The 19,024-nt window shown below is 40.0% G+C and overlaps 1 long non-coding RNA gene across 1 annotated transcript in view; it reads right to left on the bottom strand.

Annotated features, from left to right (window-relative positions):
* Nucleotides 1-19,024, bottom strand: part of LOC103794406 (uncharacterized) — a 121,843-nt gene that overhangs the window by 57,007 nt on the left and 45,812 nt on the right. The window contains exons 2-3 of the long non-coding RNA XR_004740292.3: nucleotides 14,509-14,627; nucleotides 9,421-9,565 (exon numbers count right to left, since the gene is read on the bottom strand). This is a non-coding gene — a long non-coding RNA (uncharacterized LOC103794406). The remainder of the gene's footprint in view (nucleotides 1-9,420; nucleotides 9,566-14,508; nucleotides 14,628-19,024) is intronic.

Below are 19,024 nucleotides of genomic sequence, written 5' to 3'. Positions count from 1 at the left end.
CCACCCTAAAGACCTCATTTTAACTCAATTACCTCTTTAAAGACCTTCTCTCCCAGTATGATTACATGCTAAGCTCCTGGGGGTCGGGAATTCAACATGCAAATTTTGGGAGTGAGGAGAACACAATTCAACCCTTAACATTGTCCAGGGTCACAAAGGTCAGAAGAAGGTATGATGAGATCCAGTCACTCAGGCCATTGAGATAATCAGAACCAAGCCAAAAGTGACTTCACTGTGGGACACTTAAGAAAGTTGCCTCCCTCTTCCTTATGTGGCCGGTTTCCCGGGGCTAAATAGAGATTTCAGTCATTCTTTGGCTTTGTTGAGGGCAATGGGGACATCTACATCTGATATTGGATGAGAATATGGGTGGGTGGAAGTTGAAATGATTGTTTGTTTAGAACGAGTAATGGAGAGGCTGAATGAAATGGTGTGATCTCAGGGGTGGGTTAGAATTGGCAGGATACTTTGAAGGTCAGTCCTATGGGGCTGCTGGAATTATGCCCCCTGTCCTCTGGTGCAGCTCTTCCGATGAAAAGTCTCCACACATTCATCAGCTTGACATCAGAGAAAAAAGGTTTTCTCCAACTCTGCATATGACTCAGTCTAATTATTGGGGGAAAAAATGTTGGAGGGATGTGTATATTTCCCAATAAAACAAAGTGAGGGGAAAGTTTTTTGCTACATTTTATTTGATCAAAATATGTATTTCTAACAAATTAGATTTCTCTTTCGTTCCTTCTTTCCTTCCTTCCCTCCCTCCCTCCCTCCCTTCCTTCCTTCCTTCCTTCCTTAGACGGAGTTTCGCTCTTGTTACCCAGGCTGGAGTGCAATGGCGCGATCTCTGCTCACCGCAACCTCCGCCTCCTGGGTTCAGGCAATTCTCCTGCCTCTCCTGAGTAGCTGGGATTACAGGCACGTGCCACCATGCCCAGCTAATTTTTTGTATTTTTAGTAGAGACGGGGTTTCACCATGTTGACCAGGATGGTCTCGATCTGTTGACCTCGTGATCCACCCACCTAGGCCTCCCAAAGTGCAGGGATTACAGGCGTGAGCCACCGCGCCCGGCACAAATTAGTTTTCTAATTAAAAAAAAAGCAAAAAACACACACACTATAATAACCTTCTATTGTTTGGAAATTTTTTCCTCTCCCTCCCCCATCTGCTCCTGTTAGACGAATGGCCTTCTTTTTCTGCATCACCTGAGGCCTACATATGAATGGTTCCCAAATCTGTATCTATTGCTAGAATTTTCTCCTGAGCTTCAGGTGCCTATTGCCAGTTCCCTGTAGGTCTTGCCCCCTGACTACTCTGCCGTGTTGTTCAGGCTAGTTTTGAACTCCTGGCTTCAACCAATCCTCCTGCCTCAGTCTCTCAAAGTGCTGGGATTATAGGCATGAGCCACCACACCCGGCTGGTTCATGAAACTCTTAATCATCCAGTTCCTCAAATAAAAAACTTGTGGTTGGACCTGCTTTATTCTCACCTCTCATTTCCCCAATCCAGACACCAAATCCTACTGACTCTGTGTCTTACACACTTCCTGGCTGTGCTTTCATCTTCATTCTATTCAGTTTAGATTCCAACCATCTTTCACTGAGCCTGTTGCTTTTGCTTCTCCAGATGTCTCCATCTGTGCCACCCACTGTTTCTTTCATTGGCACCCCATACCTACAGAATAAATTCAACCTCCTCAGCCGGAAAGTCCAGGCTCCCATGCTAGCCCCCACCCCTTATCCTGCATGCTATCCTAAAACACATCCTTTGCTACAACTATTTGCAAGCAACTTGCTGTTGCTGATGTTTCCTGACTCAAGGTCACGAGTTCATCTGCAGTTTGTCCTCCTGGGAAACTCCTGTTTCTTTTGCAAGCAGCATGTCCTTGGGATGCTTCCTTTGGTCCATACAGCCTGAACTTGATGTTTTTCTGTGGCTTGCGGCATGTTGTGTATGTCCTTCACTTCCATTATTAATTCAACTGATTGATTTCCTTCTCTGTCTCATACATTAGATTTTGGATTCCTTATACCCAGGAACAGTTTTATTCACCTGTTTTACCACCAGCATCTAGTCTGTGGATGTCACATAGTGGTCCCTTTAAGTATATTGAATAAGTAAATGTAAAAATGCTTTGAAAAGTTTTAAATTTGGTGGAAGTATTGGGGATTATTTTTACTTTATAAACATTCCTTAAACATCTATAACAAGCTATTGTTTTATTGCAAGAAGTACAATAGAATAAGTTAGAAGCTTCAAGTGCCAACCGGGTGTGATGGCTCACGCTTGTAATCCCAGCACTGTGGGAGGCTGAGGCAGGCAGATCACCTGACGTTAGGAGTTGAAGACGAGCCTGGCCAACATAGTGAAATCCCAACTCTACCAAAAATACAAAAATTAGCCAGGTGTGGTGGTGCGTGTCTGTAATCCCAGTTTCTTGGGAGGCTGAGGCAGGAGAATTGCTTGAATGCAGGAGGTAGAGGATGCAGTGAGCCGAGATCGTACCACTGCACTCCAGTCTGGGTGGCAGAGTGAGACTCTGTCTCAACAACAAAAAAAGCAGCTTCAAGTGCCTGTTGATTGTTTATCTGTAGTAAGTTTTCTCAACTATAAAATAAGGATAGTCAAACTACTTAAGCCAGTTGTAAGAATCAGTTATGGTAATGTGAGCAGAATTTATTTCTAAACTGTAAGTACTGTTCTTTGGATACAGGAGTTAACAACTATGCTCAAGTCTTCCTAAAACTGGGGATGCACACACGCACACACACACACACACACAAACACGAAAAAAACATATGACTTTCTCGTACTTCATCTTGCTTGACTATCTGTGTAATGTTCCCTTGAATGGTAAGAGGGTAATTTTGTTATTTTCGAAGGGGAGCAATTTTTTGATTAAGATGAGGCCTGAGTGTTCTACTCATCAAATATCAATGCAACTGACTGTGAAAGTATTGCTCAAAATTCTACCTGTTCTCGAAAAAAATATATGGAGATGAAACTGGATCCTATTTAGATAGAGAGAAATGTTGCAAGCCAGAAAAGTCAGTGATTAATTGACCTTCATTTCATCTCAAAGAACAAGTAGGCTCACAAAGCCTTTTGATCTTTTGAGAGCAGGTGGAAGTTAACACTGATTTTGGACCTAGAAATGAAGCACAGCTTCTCTACCCACCCCTGACAGGCAGTTGATGTTTTCACACAAGGCAGTGCAGTTCCTGGTATATAGAGTGACCATATGTCTCGTTTGTTCAGAGACATCTTGGTATGAGTCCGTTGTCTTAGTGGAATCAATAAAGCACCCTTTCACTCTTTAAATGGTCTCTCTTTGGATGATAAATTATATACGTTCAACTTAACCCTTGTACATATTGAATGAATGAATTTTTAGCCTCATCCAACCTGAACAAAACAAACATCTTAGTGCTAGCACTGTGCTGCCTGGAGAGAGGATTTTAGCAGTGCTGCTCTGCCTGCTTGGGGTTCCTGCCTTTAGAGTATTCAAAGAACTTCTATAAATGTGCAATTTATTCTTTTTATTTATAGAAGGGTTTTACCCTTTATAAACGGTTTTACCGTTTAACAGAAATTTGACTAGCAGGGTTTTACCCACAAGCATAATTTGACTATAGAAATATAGATTCAAACTTTCTACTCAAAAAGGAAAAAGATTCTCCTCTCTCCCAACTTCTCTCTTTACTTTCTCCATTTTTTTCTTTAAAAAAATTAACATAGTGATCAGACCTGCCAGAGCAATCAAGCCATTCACGATGTTGAATTCCAGGGAGCAAAAGGCTGTTGCGATGGAAGCAGAGACCCTATGGTCACCAGATTTCGGTGTCATTTACTTATTATGTGGGATTTTAAGTTTAACCTGGTGGTAAGATTTGTAACATTTATCTCTAAATTGAACATTGGCTCCATTCAATCAGGAATTCGGTTGCCTAAACTGAGTTTCAACAATGGGATTAATACTACCATGGTGGGTTTATTTGGTTTGCCCTTTGACCCCTCCATTTTGGAGCACTTAGAGATCATGGGACAACAAGTCCTTTCACGTGTAAAATAAACAACTGGGGCCCTTTGGAAGACTTGTTAAGAATAAATGCACATTTATAGAAGTTCTTTGAATACTCTAAAGGCAGGAACCCCAAGCAGGCAGAGCAGCACTGCTAAAATCCTCTCTCCAGGCAGAAAGTGTGACACAAGCACTCCAATTAGCATTAGCAGAAGCTGGCAGGCCAGGAAGAAGAAGAAGAAAAAGCCCTGTGAAACTGTGGGTAATTGCTCCCAGGTATTTACTTAACACCTGTGAGCCAGGGCAAAGGAAAGTTTATGGGGTAGGATCCTGCTAAGGAAACAAATACCTAAGGGAGTGGAGGAGGCTAATTTAGAAGGAAAATCAGAAGCCTGTAGGGATTTCATTTCCTTAAGTGCTCCAGACAATAGTGGGCTGATTTACCAGGTTCTGCTGATGTCATCTTGGATTCCTACTTTGGGTACAAATCCTTTGCCAAATGTCAGCCCCCAGGCATTTGAAAACATCTGCCGCCCCTGGGACAGCGTGTAATGGGTCTCCAATCTGAAGCCAGAAACTGTAGAAAATACAAATAGAGCACTAGGCTAAGAATGAAAGGAAAAAGTCCTATCCCAGACAGGCAGCTAGATCAGAGATAACCTAAGCAGATGTGAATTTAGGAGAGCACACACAAAGAGGTGTTGCAGGGCGTCAGAGCATGCAGCAAAATATAGAGCCTAGAAGTACTACTCAATAGTATCTGAATGTCTCAGAAGTCATTACATGGATGGGGGTGGAAGTGTGACAGTTGGGATCAGAGTTAAGATGAGGAACAGGCTGGGCATGGTGGCTCATGCCTGTAATCCCAGCACCTTGGGAGGCTGAGGCTGGTGGATTATGAGGGCAAGAGATCGAGACCATCCTGGCCAACATGGTGAAACCCTGTCTCTACAATAAATGCAAAAATTAGCTGGGCGTGGTGGTGTGTGCCTGTAATCCCTGCTACTTGGGAGGCTGAGGAAGGAGAATCGCTTGAACCCGGGAGGTGGAGATTGCAGTGAGCCGAGATCATGCCACCGGACTCCTGCCTGGTGACAGAGCGAGACTCCGTCTCAAAAAAAAAAAAAAAAAAAGAGGAACAACAGGGCACCTGTCCTGCATGCCCTTTAGAGAGGAAACATGGGGGTAAAATCTGCAGTCATGGTCAGCAGACAGGTGCACTGGGATAAGGGTGGCGAGAAAGGCAAGGTTCAAGCATGAGTTCAAGTTGGTCAAACAGGGGTGCAGATTCTTAATGGAGGCCTCCAGGTGGGAAATAACTATTATCAGGCTCTGCCTGACATCCTGAAGTATCATTTAAAATGGTACTTCTTAAATTAAGAGATGAATCAGACTGATGTGAGTTAAGAAGTCTACTGAGCTCTTGAATGAACTTCCAGCGGCTTCTCAAGTTCTTGTTTGGAATTTGTCTCGTAAGAGAAGGAGCTTCACATTCTGTAATCCAAGATTATTTCGAGAGTTTGAAGTCTTATTTTAACATGCCTGAGTTTCACCTTACAAATGATTTGTCTTTGCTTATTTTAATAAGGAGGCCAAGAGAACATTTGTTGAAGTAATAATTATTGAGAAAGGGGAGCATATAAAGTGGTTACAGCTTAGGAGGCTGAGGTGGGCACTGAGGTCAGGAGTTTGAGACCAGCCTGGCTAATGCGGTGAAACCCAGTCTCGATGGGAGAACTGGGGGAGATATAGCAGGGGTAGGGGAGATTGGGAAGGAATAACATTAGGAGAAATACCTAATGTAGAGGACAGGGGAATGGATGCAGCAAATCATCGTGACACATGTATACCTATGTAACAAACTTGCACATACTGCACATGTACCCCAGAACTTAATGTATAATAAAATAAAATAAAAATGCAAAAATTAGCTAGGTGTGGTGGCAGGTGCATGTAATCCCAGCTACTTGGGAGGCTGAGGTAGGAGAATTGCTCAGGAGACAGAAGTTGCTATGAGCTGAGATGACACCACTGCACTCCACCCTGGGTGATAGAGTAAGACTCCCTCTCAAAAAATAAAAAATAAAAAGTGGTTACAACTTGGGCTTTGGATATAGAAGGAAACAGATTTAAGGAACTGCTTTAGACACTTTCTAGACCTTTTCTCATTGGTAAAGTGAAGTTAATAATGTTGAGGAGTTAAATGAGATTTAAGCTTGTGTCTTTATACAGTAAGCCCTCATTGAATGAAACCAGTTGCTTTATAAATTGATTTGTTAGGGGGAAAAAAATCACTGCTGCTCCTTACCAGTGCTGAAGACTGGAATCTGGATTTCCCTGCTTTCCTTACTGCAATCATCTTTAGGAAGCTATCATTTGATAAATCGTTGATGGACTGGCTTTGCCTGACAGTGTTCCCCTCTGCCTGCAAGTTCTTTTATAATAGACAGAAATCTATGAGTCCCAGAGCTGGTCTTGACCTCTGAGATGGGTAGGTAGAGATAGATAACCCTCCTTGTCTTACAGCTAGGCTGCACAAATTCCATTATCATAGTAAAAATAGTACTGGAGCACAGGGGATTCAGGGGCAGTGAAAACACCCTGTATGATACTGTAGGGGTAGATACATACATTACCCATTTGTATAAATCCAAAGACCGAACACCACCAACAGTAAACCCTAATGTAAACTATAGACATTGGGTAATTATAACATGTCAACACAGGTTCATCAATTATAACAAATGTACCACTCTGGAGATTTTGATAATCTGGGAGGCTATGCCTGTGAGAGGGCAGGGAGCATATGGGAAATCTCTGTACCTTCCTCTCAATTTTGCTGTGGACCTAAGGCTACTCTTTAAAAAAAATCTAACTTGTTTGAATATTCACTGCAAGCCAGGGACTATCTTAATGCTTTAAATGCATTTTCTTGTTTAATACAATGATGACTCCATGAATGAGCAATATTAAATATATGTCCTTTGTTAAGAAAAATCAGATATAGAGAAAAATAAAAATAAAACCTCAAAAAATTAAAAAAAGAACAGAAAAAATAATTTTCCAGGTATTATCAGATTATTTTATATTGCAAGCTCCTTTCCTATTCTGTATTCATTAAACATATCATTTGATTTACCAAAGTTCTATGTACAATTTTTCTGCATACATCTTTTCTAAAAGGCAAGGTGCAGTTATAGATTTTAGGTTTTGGACAGTGTTCTTTCAAGTCGAGTTCCTCTAATCCTTAATCTGAAGGGTCAAGAAGGGAAAGGAGGCTGGTCCGATGGGTTATCAGAACTTATTAGTGTCACTAAAGTTGGTAGACAATCCCCCACTGCTAAATTTGACTGGTTTAAGAAGAAGAAGCGAAAGAAAAAAAAAACAAAACTTCAGGAGCCCTGAGCAGAAGCAATTAAAAACCCAAAAAGTCTCTCTCTTGGGGCTTCCGAGATAGTGCTCACTGAGGCACATTGCTGTTTCCTGGGCAACTTCGGGTTGATCAAACAAGAAGCAGCCTGATTTGCACAGAGCTTGAGCTTTACTGCTCATTACTAAGAATTGCGCCATACGGTTTCTTCTTTCATGAGCCTTTGGAGCTCCATGTTGTGCTTCACCTGCATCACTTCTTTCTGTTCCCTAACCCTTACTCTGAGACCTCACCTTTTTCTCCCTGTGCCTATCAAAATCTACTCTCCTATTCTTTTGTCATGCTAAGGCAGTGATTTTCAAAATGCAGTGCAAGAATAATGCATGTTTGAATTCCAAATGGGACGTAAAAAAATGCAGATTCTGGACCCCATTCCAGACTTACCAAGGGAAACTCTCTGAAGGGAAGGCACTCAGTTGTTGCTTTTGCACATTGAAGTTTGATAACCAATGCAGAAAGATAGAATAGAGGGTTCTCTCCCAGGGAACGTAACTATTTAACAGAAATGGTCACTTTATACCAAAGGCTATTAAAGTAAACGAAGAAAAAACATCTTTCTATAGCAGTGATTCTCAGCCCAGAGTTTATATTAAAACCCCCTGGAAAGATTTTAAAAAATTATTTGGAAAGCTGCCCAGGCCACACTCAAGACCAATTATATTAGAATCTCTGGAGAGAGGATCCAGGCATCAATATTTTTGAAAGCCTTTCCAGGTGATATTAATGTACAACCACTGTTAAGAGCTACATACTCTTCTGCAGAGCAGAAGGAGGCTATGGAAAAATAGAATAATGCTTCTCAAACTTGAGGTGCATGTGAATCACCTGGGGATCTTATTAAAGTGGAGATCATGATTCTGTGGATCCAGATGTTGCCTGAGAATCTGTATTTCTAACAAGCTCCCAGGTCCTCAGACCACACTTTGAGTAACAAAGCACTGAGCCCTTATTCTCAAACTTTGCTATAGATTAGAATCAGCAGGGGGCTTCACAATAGGTTGTTGTCCAAGGTGCTCTCTAGACCAATTAAATAAAAATTTCTAGGAGTGGGACCTAGGCATCAGTAGTTTTATACATTTCTCAGGTGATTCCAATGTACAGCAATGTCTGGGAATCAGTGCAGAAGAGGGGTGGTCAATTTACACTAAGTCCCAAAGAAGATAGGAGATTTTAAATATACTGAAACCTGAAAGAGCAGAGGAAGTTGATCCTCTGATAATTGCTGATGTCAAAAGCTGCCATCATGGAATTTTAAAGATCTTAATTTGTTTCACTTGGTTTATGAAAAAATTATTGTGTTCCCCCTTAGGATTCCCACCTTCCCCATCCCTCCCTTGTTACACCCTCACAGTGGGTGAGTAGGCATGTGTTTCTTCAATTTCCTGGTCCCAAGCATGCCTGGGATGACCTTCATGCCCAGTTAGCCTGTCATATCACATTACTTTGCTCAGACATGGGCTGAGCTGACTTTCTAAATAAGACATGAAGTCCAGAAAATTTAAACACATGTGGGGGTCATAGAAAATCTGTTTAAAACAAACACTTTGGTGCTCATGGAAACAAGAAGCTTAATGACTTCTAAGAAAGCCATCTGGAAGGACTTCTCAGAGCTCTCAAATGGCTCTTGGTTGTCAGGTGCTGGGAGCATCCCAACTGGCAGGAAGCACATGAGTTTGATGACATGTAGGGGCTGTTAGACAGAGGGCTTTTAGAATTTCACTCTGTGTTTAACTCCATAGGGACAGATACTTCATGTTTCTCTCTGTGATTTAACAGAGACTCTTGTTTTTCAAAAAAAAAAAAAAAAGGAATCTTAAAAATTCGTACCAGGACAATTTGATTTGATCTTTATCTTTTCCCATTTTGTGCTAAGATGGGTCTTGTCTAAGTTCTGTAAGTAAACCCCATTGCACTTCTCTTGAAGAGAGAATTCCAGCATTCCAGCAAATGATATAACCAGGCAAGCCTTACCTAGTGATTTTTATGCCTCCTGTAGGGTATGACCTGCAAGCTTACTGACTTCCTTGCCTCTCTGAGTCCTCTGGGTTCTGCCTTGTGATAAAGGTCTCAGCATGGTATTCTACACATGTGGTGCTTTCCTCTTCATAGAAACAGGCTGAAAAAGACAGCATGCTTTCAGGAGATGCCATTTAAAGAAGACAGACATGGGGTAGTACCTGGAAAGGATAATGATACTATTCTTGAAACCTATAAGCATGGTTTAGGGGTCAGTAAATGATTTGGGTGGAAAAATGTTTTGGAATCCCTTCTCTAGTTCTTTCTTTCCCAAGATTCCCCGACTCTTTTCAGTGGACACAGTTTCCTGACTTCATTCTTATGGTTCCCAGGCTGAAAGATTGCAGTTTTTTCATGGTTACCCCCAACAATACGTGGACTGCATTTAACCCAGGCTAAAAGCTAGTGATGGAAATATATAGTCATGTGCCACATGATGACGTTTCAGTCAATGACAGACTGCATGTACGACAGTGGTTCCATAAGGTTATAAGACCATATTTTTACTATACCTTTTCTATGTTTAGATATATAAATACTTATCATTGTGCTACAATTGTCTATAGTACTCAGTACAATATCATGAAGTACAGGTTTGTAGTCTACTAACAATAGGCCATATCACATAGATTAGGTGTGTAATAGGCTTTTGATGAAAAAATGCACTTTGAATGAAGAGACCTTCCAAACAGGCTTTGTGTGAGCAATATGGCTGTTTATTCACCTGGGTGCAGGTGGGCTAAGGCCAATAAGGGCATTAGCAAAGGGCAGTGGGATGGGAGTTGGTTTTACAGGTTTGGGTAGTTTTTTGGGGGGTTGGAGGTGTTGCAGGATAAGTTCAGTTACAGTGGTGGGGATTAGGGGCAAGGAGTATACATGACCACAAGTTCAGTTACAATGGCAGGGTTGGGTGAGAGGTATTTACATTATCATAAGAACAGTTAAGATGGCAGGCAGGGTTGGGTGAGGGGCTTGGTGTCAGGGACAATGGTGAACACAGGCAGCGGGTGGGAGACGTCAGCGGAGGCAAGCAGGACTTCAGAGTTTCAGCCTCCAGGTTTGCATATGGAGACCTGACAGCTATACCATCTGGGTTTCTGTAAGCACACTCTATAATGTTCACACAATGATGAAATCACCTAACGATGCATTTCTCAGAAGGTATCTCTACCATTAAATGATGCATGACTGAGCTCATGGGACTCTTCATCTCTCTTCCTCCAAATGTTCTCTCTTCTCCAAAATCTTTCTCTGTATACTTCCCAATGGTTTATTTTTTTTATTTTTTACAAGTTTTATAGTTTGTTTTCTTCGGGAAGAAGGGTAATTCAATGGGAACTATTCGTTACAACCAGAAGTCTCCCAATAATTAAAAAAAAATTTAAAAATAAAAAGAAATTTACACTTAATACCACATTTGCCATTTTATTGCTAGAGTTATTTTTACTTTTATGGCACTTTATATTTTGCTGTCTTTTAAATTACTGCCAAATTTATCATATTAAATCCTTAAAATTATTAATTTTTGAGCCAGAACCACCAGCTAATGTACTCTTGGATTCCTGATGCTCAGAAAATATGAAGTAATAAATGCTTACTATTTACACCACTAAATTTTGGGTTAATTTGTTGCACAGTGTCATACTACTAACACGGTCATTTTACATAGTTGTAATTGCTGTTTTTCAGTCCTAGTCTGCTCATTCCTGGGTCTGTTTTGTTTCCTTTTTCAATCCGGGCTACTGTGACACTGGGTCTATTTTCTATTTTTTTTTTTTATTTTTATTTTGAGACGGAGTTTTACTCTTGTTACCCAGGCTGGAGGGCAATGGCGTGATCTTGGCTCACCGCAACCTCCGCCTCTTAGGTTCAGGCAATTCTCCTGCCTCAGCCTCCTGAGTAGCTGGGATTACAGGCACACGTCACCATGCCCAGCTAATTTTTTGTATTTTTAATAGAAACGGGGTTTCACCATGTTGACCAGGATGGTCTCGATCTCTTGACCTCGTGATCCACCTGCCTCAGCCTCCCAAAGTGCTGGGATTACAGGTGTGAGCCACCGCTCCCGGCTTCTACTTTTTTTACTTGTTTTGTATTAAGAGTTCCAAATAATAAGAACAACAAGAATTTCCATACTGCTTGACACATATAATAATAATTTTAAAAAATTATGATAATAAAAATCAGTTGCCTGTCTATACATTAACAGTGAACTACTGGAAAGAACTTTTTACAGTCCCATTTATGATAGCACTGAAAAGAAGACAATACTTAAGAATAAACTTAACTAAGGTGGTGGAAGATTTATATACTAAAAACTACAAAACAGAAATGAAAGAAACTAAGCAAGACATAAACAAATGGAAAGACATCTCATGTTCATGGATTAGAAGACTTAATGTTAAAATGTGCACATTACTCAAAGTGATCTGCAGATTCCATGCAATCCTTATCCAATTCCAAAACACATATTTTACAGAAATAGAAAAAAAATTCTATAATTCGTATGAAAAATTCTGTAATTCATGCAAAAGATGATGAATGGCCAAATCAATCATAAAGGTGAAGAATAAAGCTGGAGGTATCACATTTTATAATTTCATAATTCTTCTCAAATGATAGTCTCTTCAATAAATGATACTGGGAAAACTGGATATTCAGATGCAGATGAATAAAATTAGACCCCCACCTCTCATTCTATATAAAAATCAACTCAAAATGGATTGAATACTTAAAGATAAAACCCCAAACTATGAAACCAGTAGAAGGAAGCAGGGGAAATGCTTCAGGACACTGGTCTGGAAAAAGATTTTATGAATAAGAGTTCAAAATCACAGGCTACAAAAGCAAAATGAAACCCTTACCCATTAAGCAATTACTCCTGATTCTCTCCTCTCCATATTCACTGGCCACCACTAATCTGCTTTCTTTCTCTGTGAATTTGCCTATTCTTAATAATTCATATGCAGCATATGGAATTCTGTACTATTGTAACTTTTTCTGTCTACTTTCCCTTACCATAATGTTTTCAAGATTTCGTGTTGTAGCATGTATCAGTATTTCATTTTTTTGGTCGCTGAATAATAGTTCATTGTGTTCATATACAGTATTTTGTTTATACATGTATCAGTTGATGAACATTTAGGTTGTTTCTACCTTTTGGCTCTTGTAAATAGTATTGTTATGAACATTAATGTACAATTTTTCTTTGAACGCCTATTTTCAATTCTTTTGCCTATATACCTAGGAGTAGAATTGTTGGTCATGTAGCAATTCCATGCTCAACTTGCCGAGGAACAAACAAAATATTTTTCATATTGGTTGCACCATTTTGCATTCTATTGGCAATGATTTCTCCACATCCTTGCCAATGCCTGTTACTTTTCACATATTTTTATTACGGCTATTCTATTGAGTATGAAACAGTATCTCATTGCTGTTTTGATTTGTAATTACCTAATGACTAATGACATTGAGCACATACAGTAATTTTTTTAGATCTTCTTGCTCTTTCCAGGGCATTGATCTTTTCAAAACCCTGTTGGAGCATGTTTAGGTAGCATTTACTCTAGAACCTAGCCCCATTTCTAAAGGGTATTGATTATAAGGTGCAGATTCAGATAAATGTTCTGAGGGTTCAATGATATGTCTCTATTTGGGTTGATCAGAACTGAAATGCCCCTTGAGACTGAAAGCTCTGGTAGTTGTTCAACTTACAGCTGCATATTAGTTTTCTTTCCTTAGTAACTGCTCTTGTTTAGTCTTATCCTATAAATATACAACTTATTATTTGGTTAAACATTCTAAGGTTTATGGAGCAAGTTTTCTCTATGAAACTCAGTCTTTTCTGGTCCTCAATACAAACTTTAGCCATTTTGGCCTCCCTGAACTCTGATCTTTGTGTCCTTAACTTACTAAGACTCCTGGCCGGGTGTGGTGGCTCATGCCTGTAATTCCAGCACTCTGGGAGGCCAAAGTGGGTGGATCACTTGAAACCAGGAGTTCGAGACCCGCCTGGCCAGCATGATAAAACCCCATCTCTATAAAAATAAAATACAATAAAAAGTAAAACTAAATAAAAAGACTTCTGTGTTATGCTTGGATTCCTCCTCCTTGAGTCTTGCAGAAAGCTGGGGTAATCATTGGGCTCTACTCATTTGTTTCTCTTCTCTTCTCTTAGGTATCATAGTCTTGTGCACCTATTATATAATGTCTAAAGGTAGTTGAATTGTTTTATATATTTTGTCCAGTTTTCTAGTTGTTTTTAGTGGCAGGGCTAGTCTGGTACCAGTTACCCTACCATGGCCAACAAAGAAAATATAAAATTTCTTTTTAGGTATCAAATCATAAGAACTAGAAAGCTTCTTTTCTAAAGCTTCCATTCATCTGAAAACCTCCATTGCCTTTTATTGGTCAGAGTGGGGCAATTAATATGCTTATATCTGAACCAATCTCTTTGGTGTTCAGACTGCTAATTGTAAATCAATCACTCTGGCAAGGCAAACTATATTCCCTAATTTGTTTAATCCTTTCAAGGCCTGCTCTTGAAAATAGAGGCGGAGTCAGGTGACCTAAAGTATTCAAACTCCATGGTGGAAGAGTGGATACTTGAACTAAAATTATGAATAACATTAAATTGAAAGAAGGAGGGATTGTATTTTCACATAGGTAACTAATATTCACTACACTCATTTTATAAATGAAACCAGAGGACAGAGAGGTTAAGTGAGCTGCCCAACATCTCAGATTTGGGATGAGGGCTGAACTCAGGGCTTAGACTGATTTAGGGCTTAAACTCAGACTGAATTAGGGCTTAAACTCTCCCCCATTTGACTCCAAAGACAATGAGGATAATGGAACAATATTTGAATAGAATTTTGTAAATTGTGCCGGGAATGGTGGCACATGCCTGTAATCCCAGCACTTTGGGAGGCTGAGGTGGGCATATTATCTGAGGTCAGGCGTTCGAGACCAGCCTGATCAACATGGTGAAAACATGTCTCTACTAAAAATACAAAATTAGCCAGGTGTGGTGGCACATACCTGTAATCCCAGCTACTCAGGAGGCTGAGACAGGAGAATCGCTTGAACCTGGGAAGTGGAGGTTGTGGTGAGCCGAGATGGTGCCATTGTTCTCCAGACCGGGCAACAAGACCAAAACTCTGTCTCAAACAAAAAAACAAAAAGAATTTTGCAGATTGTAAAACGCTTTATGGAACCTTTTCTTACTTAATTATTTCATGAATCCAGTGGTTTAAACAAGCCAGCCATTGGCTCCATTTTATAGCTGAGAAAACTCTGTCTTAGAGAAGTAAAGAGACTGATTCGAGAATACACAGCTTGTGCAGAACTGGGAGTAGAACCCAAACCCTAGTTTTCTTTCTATGAAATATGATCACTCCAACATTCCTTTAATTGTTTAGCCCAGTTTTTTGTCTTGCCCTTTCCTTTACCTGTTAAAAAGAAAAGATTCCAGAACTTCCTTGCAACCCATTTTTCAAATTTGTTTTTGAATTTTACAGCTAAGTTCCTTTCACTGGGAGTTGCAAACCACGTAATGAAAGATAAAATAATGTTTGTTTTTTTTTCCTTTTCTTGGGGAAAGGTCTTGGTTCATGGGATAAGTTAGCCTCTCTTGACAATTTGAGATAATAAAAAATTGATTACTTGAATCATTTTAATCTCTTTATCATTTCAATCTTTTCATGTAGATTTAAGGATGGTCATAAGTCATGAACTACAGATAAAAAGAGTTGCAATACATGTTTTTTTCCTAAAAGTCTAAAAGTAAAAAAAAAAAAAATTATCAGACAGTATCTTGGAAAGAAGAAGGGCTTTGGAGTCTGAGAGGTCTGAATTAAACCGCAGCCCAGCTACTTAGTCACTTAACTGTTTTAAGCCTTAGTTTTCTCCATTGTAAAATGAAGACAAGTATAAGCTTTTGGTGGGTTGTTGTAAAAATGAAATGAAATAATATAAGTAAAATTTCTGGTGTAGCACCATTATGTAGTTGATGTTCAATAGTGATAGTAATTATTTTCTTAATACTGTGAAGAATTTTGGTGCTTTGGAGCTAGGGCACTAACTCTTATCTCTGCTAGATCCTTTCTCCCAGCCTCCTTTTTTTTTTTTTTTTTTGAGATGGAGTTTCACTGTTGTTACCTAGACTGGAGTGCAATGGCACGATCTTGGCTCACCGCAACCTCCGCCTCCTGGGTTCAAGCAATTCTCCTGCCTCAGCCTCACGAGTAGCTGGGACTACAGGCGCGCACCACCATGCCCAACTAATTTTTTTTTGTATTTTTAGTAGAGACGGGATTTCACCTTGTTGACCAGGATGGTCTTGATCTCTTGACCTCGTGATCCACCCGCCTCGGCCTCCCAAAGCCAGCTTCCTTATTATGCATAAGGAAGAACCTCAGGGTCCTAAAATCTTAGAAAACCTGGTTAGGTAAGATGCTTACTTTCTCTTAGCCTGGAAGCTGTAGTTAACCCTGACCTTTGAGAGTAGAGCAGAGGGTAGGTAACAGGTGCTAGAGCCTCATTGTCACTCCCTGGCTGTGTGACCTTGAGCATCTTTCTAAGCTTCAATTTCAATATCTGTAAAATGAAGATGTGATAATAAATGTGTCTATTTGCAGAATTAGTTAAAAAGGAAATAAGATAATTTGTGTAAAATACTCGGTGGCTCACACATAGTAAGAACTCAAAAAGTCCTGTCATATATTGCCGAAATTGGAGAAGAACTTGGAGTGAAGTGGAGAATGAAGATGATTTCTTGGTTCTCCGTGAACACTCCACCTAACTCCCAATATATTAGGTTTCCAACTAGATTGAGCTACTTGTTAGCTTCCCCTAAATGCCTATATCATCTTTTTTCTTTGTTTTTTGTTTCCCCAGGAGCTACACTTCCCCTACCTCCTCTCTGGAAATTGAACTGCAGAAATTGTAATAGGTAGATGCAATAGGAAATGCTACATAGGGCAGATTGACTCTGGCTAAGGCCAGGAAATCCCCAACAGAGGATGAGAAAGGTTACTGAGTTAGAAAATGCTGCAAGAGGAAGTTGAGGGGCATTCAGTAGATGCCACAAGGAGCTCGTGGAAATGATGTTTATTACAGCGGTGGGAGCAAAAGTTTGAAGACACTGGGAGGGTAACTATGGGCTTGAGGGGCAGAGTAAAAATACATTTCTAGGTCTGAGAATGAAGAAATGAGTAAAGAGATTAAAATCCTTTAATATTTAATCAGATAATAAATTTAACTAGTGGCAGCCCAGTGGGATGCCCAGTGGGAAACAGAGGAGTCACGAAAGAACCACCCAGAGACCTTGAAACACTATTCATTTATTTAGAGATGGGGTCTTTCTCTGTTGCCCAGGCTGGAGTGCCATGATGTGATCTTGGCGCACTACAACCTCTGCCTCCCAGGTTCAAGCAATTCTCCCACCTGAGACTCCTGAGTAGCTGGTATTACAGGTGCCCACGACCACACCTGGCTAATTTTTGTGTTTTTAGTAGAGTTGAGGTTTCATCATGTTGGCCAGGCAGGTCTTGAACTCCTGACCTGAGGTGATCCACCTGCCTCAGCCTCTTGAAGTGCTGGGTAGGAAACTATATTTATTGAGCAGCTGTTATACGCTAGTTAATCTCATGTACCTGTCACCTCACATAATCCTCACAGCAACATTGTGGGGTAGGTACTCTTATCCATTTTGAATAAATAGAAGTGCATTTTGAATAATAACTTTCCAAGGTCACATAAGTAGTCAATGTTAGAATTAGCCATGTTATTCCATTCACTTTTACATGGTTACTTGCCTTCTGAAAAACCTGTGAAAGAATTCTTTTATTTTGTTTTATTTTTATTGATATATAATGTACATATTTTTAGGGTGTATATAATATTTTGATTCATTCATATCTATAACAATCAAATCAGGGTGATTGTAATATCCTTCACCTGAAACATTTCTCTTTTCCTAATGTTGGGAATGTTTTAATTATGTTCTACTGACTATTTTGAAATATACAATTAATTATTGTTTACTATGGTTACTCTACTGATTCATCAAACAGTAAGCTTATTTCTTCTATCTAACTGTATTTTTGTACCCAATAATCAATCTGTCTTTATCTCATCCTCTCCCATCCTCTACCCAGCCTGTAAAATAATTCTATTAGGGATGACAACAAATTTATATAAGCAAAAAATAAGTTAATACATTATTGCTAAAATCAGGTTACTAAGAGAAACAGCAGTAAGTGGAAAGTAAATTTGTCATAATAAGGACAATTATTGATAAGCTAGGAGTCATATGCACTGTAAATGCCCACTTAGAAATAATCTAAAATTATTTGAGTGTTCAAATGAGGACTACGTGCATTAGAATAGTCTTTAATATAAAATTTATCCTCTTCCCACAACACAAAAGCACTCCCTACTATGTCTGGTATCTGAAACTGAAAGTTTCCAGAGAATGAGCTGCCCCATCAAAGTCTCCTAATAGTGGGATTTTGATGTGTCCTGATTTTCTACCCTAGAGCAAAGAAGGACTGTCTTTAATATTTCCCCATGATCTGCCTCTGAGAGAATCGGTTTAGGGATGAGAAAGTTGGGATCTTACTCTCTGCAGCAAAAGAGCTTTGCTAGAGCAAGTTGAGGACTATTTATTTGTTTGTTTGAGACAGGGTCTCACTGTGTTGCCCAGGCTGCTCTCAAACTCTTGGACTCAAGTGATCCTCCTGCCCCAGGCCCCCATAGTGCTGGGATTACAGGAATGAGCCACCACTGTGCCCAGCCTGGGGAAGTATGTAGGACTGGGTTCACTCTCAGGTTTGATTTGGCATTTTTTGTTTTCAGGAAATAGGGGGATGCCTTTAATCTAAGAAGAGGAACTCACTCTAACAATGTAATAATTCCTTTTTTTTTTTTTAGGAGATGAAGTCTCTCTCTTGTCACCGAGACTGGAGTGCAGTGGCACGATCTTGGCTCACTGCAACTTCCGCCTCCAGGGTTCAAGCAATTCTCCTCCCTCAGCCTTCTGAGTAGCTGGGATAACAGGCGCCAGCCACCGCACCTGGCTAAATTTTGTACTTTTTTTAGTAGAAACGGGGTTTCGCTATGTTGGTCTGCAAGATGGCCAGGCTGGTCTGGAACTCCTGACCTCAGGTGATCCACCTGCCTTGACTTCCCAAAGTGCTGGGATTACAGGTGTGAGCCACCACGCCCAGCCAAATCTAATGATTTTTTTAGTGTTGTGATGATGAATGTGCATTGTGCAGGGCTGTTTCTTATTGTCAGTGACCAGTCCCCATGGGCAGGGCTTGGACTGTAATCCCCAGTAAGCAAGAAGAGGAAGTGAGTAAGAGAAAAAGTTGATGAAAGAAAAATACTGACAGGTTCCAGATTTCTTTTGTTTTTCCTTCTTTTCCTTTCTTCAGCTTAGAGTAGGAGCTAAATAATAATTTTCAAAAAGTCAATGTAAATATTATCACCTTAGGGTAACAGAGATGGAATCCTTTAAAGTAAGTAAAAATAACCAAAAGTAGACATCTTT

Source organism: Callithrix jacchus, chromosome 1 (genome assembly GCF_049354715.1).
Source record: "Callithrix jacchus isolate 240 chromosome 1, calJac240_pri, whole genome shotgun sequence".
NCBI classification, from domain to species: Eukaryota; Metazoa; Chordata; class Mammalia; order Primates; family Cebidae; genus Callithrix; species Callithrix jacchus.
Note: the sequence above shows the minus strand (reverse complement) of the source record. Positions and strands in the feature narration are given on the sequence as shown.